The sequence below is a fragment of the Geospiza fortis genome, unplaced genomic scaffold (assembly GCF_000277835.1).
Source record: "Geospiza fortis unplaced genomic scaffold, GeoFor_1.0 scaffold163, whole genome shotgun sequence".
Lineage (NCBI taxonomy): Eukaryota > Metazoa > Chordata > Aves > Passeriformes > Thraupidae > Geospiza > Geospiza fortis.
Window position 1 is genome coordinate 1,653,735 of NW_005054401.1, and position 4,938 is coordinate 1,658,672.

Sequence of the window (4,938 nt, forward strand, 5' to 3'; positions counted from 1 at the left end):
CGTCTCCGTCCGCGGGCGTCCCGTCCGCCCTCGCTGACGGGAGCTCGGTCTGCCCCGCTGAGGAACACCCACCTCTCCACTCCGGCACTTGTTTTGAAGAGGGCTGAGGGGTTTTTGCTTTGAATTTCAGCATTTCTGATGCCCTCTCCAGCTTTTGCCCGCTCGTTCTCCCGTGTTTTGCAGGCGCACTTCGGTGCGGGAGGGCTGGAGCAGCACCTCGTACGGCATCTCCGACCTCAGGGAACCCGCCAGCATCGTCGCGTACCCGTGAATTTAGGGCGCTTCGTGACCGTCTAGTCTCCTCTGCTTTCAGGATGCCACTGCTTAGCTACAGCATAAAAGCTGTTGATTTGACTTGAGCAAAAATTACCTAGGTGGGTAGTGGGTAAAATACCTCGTGGGATGAGGGTGCTGCACCTGGCAGAGGTGTTTTGGGTTTGGTTTCAACATCCCCTGTAGTCACTGTTTCAAGAAAGTGTTGACTTGCTCAGAAATGTGAGCTCAGACCTTTAAATCCGGCATCATACAGGGAAAACTTGTTGCTCCTACTTTCTTTTAAGCAGATAAAATCCATTGCTTGATCTTAAGGCCCTTTGAGTAAACTAGAATATATAAATTGTAGTGGGGTTCCTGAAGTCTTTGGAGTTTGACTATTTTTCAAATAACCTTTTTGCCTCTCCTTTTATCTAAATTTTGCATGTGTGGACGAAACTCCAGCATAATATAGATCCTAACAGAGTTACAAGTAGATAATGCATGATAATTAACTTTTCTACAATTCTCTACAATTGCTGACATTTCTTTTCTGATGGGGCAGGAGTTGTTTTGCCAAGTTCATTAATTGCTTTGTACTTTTAGATCCCATTTCCCCTCTTTCTCAACTGCTTTTTTGTTTGGATTCTTGTCTTTGTGGGACCATGCAATGCATGTTTTTCTATTTTGGCAGAGATTTTCAGAAAAGCAACAGCATGCATCACGGAGCTTTCTGTTTATCAAAACACTGGAGCTAAAACTATCCCTGAGTGGTCAAATCATTACATGTGTATCAGACTTTAATTATAGAAATTACTTTCTTTCTTATGTAGCCTTTTAAATTTGTTGCTCAGCCATTAAATTACAAAGGCTTATTAGGAGCTTTCAGTGTCTAATACACAGATGTATTTTGTGTACTAAGTGTAATTGAAACCACCTTTAAAATTACTTGGGAGAAAAAGCAAGTACAAGGACTAAAGGAAAGATTAATCCACTTTAGAATGTGGTATCTCAGATATTCTGGGTTTTTTAGCATTCAGGATTGTTGACAATCAAATTTTCAATTTTCCATATAAACTGTGATTTTTGTTTCAGTTTTCATTCCATCTATTTAGCTGAATGTTTAGTTAGGATTAGTTAGCCTACCTGTGCTCTGCTTACTTTCTAGGGGTGCCTCTTCGTAGGCTGTGGATAGAGTTTATTAGATTTTGGCACTAAAATGTCACTTACGTTATCAATGTTGTGTTGTGTAGTAGAAACTTGGACTGTGATTCTGATCCTCAGTTAGTTTATGAAGTAGAGGGAATAACAACAGAGGGTGACCAGTGTTATGTATTACTACTTGATTTGCCTCGCTGACAGTCTTCTTCCATGTCTCCTTTAGAAAAACTTTTATCAGTCCATGGTTCAGTTCATGAGCTGGTATCCGTATCTAATATCTAGGTACTCTCCATTAAATAGATTAAGTGTTCTGCAACTGAAAACATTTTTTTTCTCAGCCTGTGTGCATTCTCAGATTCATTTAAGGATTTGGGTTGTGCCTGGCAGCTGTTTTAAATAAGCAAAGGGCACTGAGAAAACAAAGTTGTGTTAAGTATGATTTGAAATGTGTGCCTTGCAAGATTGCTTCAAAACAGATTAACTCTGCAGTTAGCTTTGACTACATGTTCATAGCAGGGACTTCTTTCCCTGACACACGCAGGTTCCAGGAGCTGCAGTATGTGCACTGTATAGCTCCAACTCCTAGTCAATTGAATTTTGGTGCTTCACTGACTTTGCAGTGGTGTTTGATGAAATGTTAATCTTTGGTGAGTTTACTAGGTAAATGAGAATTTCTTTTTAATTGCATGCATGGCATTACAAAAACTTTGGCTTGGATGGGACTTTGGGGATCGTGTAACCAGCCTTTAGCTCCGAAGGAGAAATCATCTACCTGGAGATATTTATTTAAAATATTCACAGACAACCTACGTAAGGAAATTTAATTTTCTCAAAGGTAATTTACTCCTGTGCTGCCTCCATGTCTTGAGTGACTCCTCTTTAATTGTGTTTAATCTGAACAATTCCTGTTGCTGCTGAATATTATTTCAATTGTTGTCAGCTCTCCAAAATAATTCTGTTCTATATAAGTATCTATCAGTGCTGATTAATTTCAAGATAGGCAGGGGAGTCCCAAATCCCTCTGTATCAGTTTTGTCGCATCCCAGGTTACATTTTTTCAACAGGACTATTATAATTAGACTATGAAGTTATGATTAAAAAAACCAAAAAACAAACAAACAAAAAAACCTAGTGTTTTAGCCTGCAGCCTGACAAAACCAAGCAAGTCTCATTTATTTCCCCCAGAGAAATTGAGTTTTTATAAGAATGGAAAGAATGTACATTAAAGATTTGTTACTCAGGTAACTTCTGTAGAAGTTAGATCATTTCTGTCTGTAGAAGACAGATCATTTGGTGCCAAACTGACTTCATCTTGCTACTCATCATCTACTCTTTTCTGGCTACTTGTCTTCATTCCCTTTGTTGTTCTATTTGCACTTTTGGCAAGGATGTTGTTAATCTATTACCATCATTTTGCTGTTGTTACTTTTTTTTTTATTAAATTGGTAATGTATTTTGTAGAACTGTAGCCAAGACACAGACTTATAAATGATGATTTTATAAAAGTACTTAATTATTGATAATACAGTATAAGTGCTTGACATTCGTTGGTGGTAATTATTATGTGTGATTAATTTGTTAGTCACAGGCAGATGTTTCTGAATAAAAAGGATTTAATTGAAAATACTGCTCTTATATTAAGGACCCCATTTCTTTCTTCTCAACTAGTGTTCATTTATTTAAAATTACTTCATATTCTCATTTGTTAGAGAATTCTAGGACTTTTCTCATGAAAACTGGTTTGTTACCTACAAGTGCACATATTACCACAATTTATTTATTATGCACTATTAAACTAGATTGCTAACATAGCGAATAGTGACAACCATTTTCACTATCCAGATAGTGACAATATGATTGTATTTTGGTAATCACTTATTATATTACACTATAGCAGCATAAGGCTTTTGCATCTAGGCTGTGCCACTAGTGAACTGGTGGTGTAAATGAATTAGTGTAAATGATGGTGTAAATGATTAGCTGTTAGTTAAATTAGACATCAGTTTCATGACAGTAGTTGAGAATGGTTCTTAAGAGCATAAAAAAGTTTGAATTTATTTTCCAAATAGGAAGTAATTTAAACAAGTATTCTGATATGTAAATATTCCACAATACCTCCCCACTGTTTTTAATGTTGGATTTAAATGATTCATAACCAATGGTGCAAAGTTTGTGTGTCCAACCCCAAAGATATTTACAAAATTAGGAGTCTTGCAGGGCCAGATTTTCATCATGCTGATATAATTAAGTCAGGAGATGCGCTGCTGAACTTAACTGACCTGTCTTAGAGGAGAGAATTGCATGCATCCTTTAACTTTGAAAACAGATTTAGTTTCACATTTTTCCTGGGGGGAGGCGGGGGGAAAGAGGTTTGTAAGATTTGGCTTTGTATCTTAATAAAATTTCATACAACTTGAAAAACAGCAATCTGCTGAAGGAGTTTCCAGAAGTTTTAACATGATCTGCCTTGGAAAAGTTTTTTTGTGTAATTTACTTACCATTCTCTTCTCTGTATTGTCTTGTTTATTAGTTCTTGGAATAATCTAACAATTGCATGTGAATTTAGCCTAACTTCTCTAAAATATTTAGATTCTTCATACATGGTGATCTTAGTGTTACATAAATACTTCTGAGGATATTTGTTTAGTGGCAGGAAAGCCTGCAGAAGCTTATGCATTAGGCAAGACAACAGTCACCTGGTGAATATGGGGGCCTGCATGTGAGGCATTTGACCTCACAAGGAGAAGTTTGGTCACAGTGCAGCAAGAGTGCTTGTTGTGTGCATTGAGCCCTGGGTTGCAGTGCTGCATGCAGGACTGTTCTACAGCGTTCATGTGACCTTTAGAAACACATTTTAAATAAAAGTTTGGAGTCTTTCTTTTTATCCTTTGGAGGAATTCAGATCTTCTCAAAACCATGCAATTTAATTAAACTTATTAGACTTAAGAGTCTGCAGCTCTGAGGCATTAAATCAGAAGTTTTCTGCTGGAAGTAAGTTCTGAATTCCTGGCCTTTCTGAAATCTGTAAATATTCTGTTCTTAGCTTTAGTGGGGACAGGTAATTTTGGTTATCTCCTGCTAAGCAGTTGCAATGTCTGTTATGGAAGTAGTGATAGAAAGCTATCGGTATTCCACACAGCTTCAGAAATGTAAAATGTGCAAGTTTTACGTTAAAGATAGCTGTATCCATTGTCCTGTTCCTGTTGTTTGTACTCCTTGTACTCTCTGTGCCTGAGAGCTTTAACCATTCTGCAGCCTGATGTTTAGCTTTCCCCTCTGCATGGAGGAGTTGGCAAGTGACTCATGTCTTCTGAAATCTAATGTACAATCAGTCCTTCAGAACTGGGCTGTGCAAGTCCAAGAGTTTCATCCTGGCACAGCATGAGTTTCAAAGCTGCAAATGGAATGCAGGATAGAGCTCTGTGTTTCTTGAGATGACAGTCCATCTGGGAATGGAACTTGCTAAGACTTGATGTGTATGTTTCAGCTCCAGTCTAACTAAAGCCCTCCATATATATTGTCCTG